Raw genomic sequence first — 684 nt, 5'->3', positions numbered from 1 at the left:
ACTCAGCTTGACCTACTTGACTCATTGGTTAAAGTACTTCTTTCATACAACGAGAGAGTCGGTTCAAATCCAATAGTAGGTAAAACCACCAGAAACCCTTGCTTTTTGACTCAAGCTCACAAATCAATCAAAGACCCTCTGAGGAGGCTTTTCCTTATTAAAAATCATCCAAATAGTGAAATGTACAGAAGATAACAATAGTGGTACATAGGTTGTCAAGATAAAATATGTACTTGCACGAGATTTAATAAGCCATTTTTTTGTCGCATCCCATTTGATGGGTTACATCCAAGCGATGTAGGGTGCATGAAGATTCTTATTTTTTTTGAACAAATTATGATCTACAACAAGTCAAATTTTATCGAGAGTGGCTTAGCTCAGGCGGGAGGTTGGAAAGCTAAAATAGTTCTTGTAAAAAAGTTCTCAATTTGCATTTGAACTTTTTTGAGTTGTATTTAAGCTTTTATTTTTTTAATTTTACTACTGATTTTTCTAGATAAAATAAATAAATTGAAAATTGTACTCCTAATTAGCAACCCAAAATTAATTCTTTTTAGAAAGCCAACAAAAGGAAACGTGATTTCTTGAGTGGGCCGATCCACTTGAGCGATTCATCCATTTGTTGGGCCGCCTGCTCTGCTTCGACTCCACCACATCCACACATCCACAGCATGCGCAGTGAGG

This window comes from Triticum aestivum, chromosome 6A (genome assembly GCF_018294505.1).
Source record: "Triticum aestivum cultivar Chinese Spring chromosome 6A, IWGSC CS RefSeq v2.1, whole genome shotgun sequence".
Lineage (NCBI taxonomy): Eukaryota > Viridiplantae > Streptophyta > Magnoliopsida > Poales > Poaceae > Triticum > Triticum aestivum.
The sequence above is the reverse complement of the archived record's forward strand: the minus strand, read 5'-3'. Positions refer to the sequence as shown.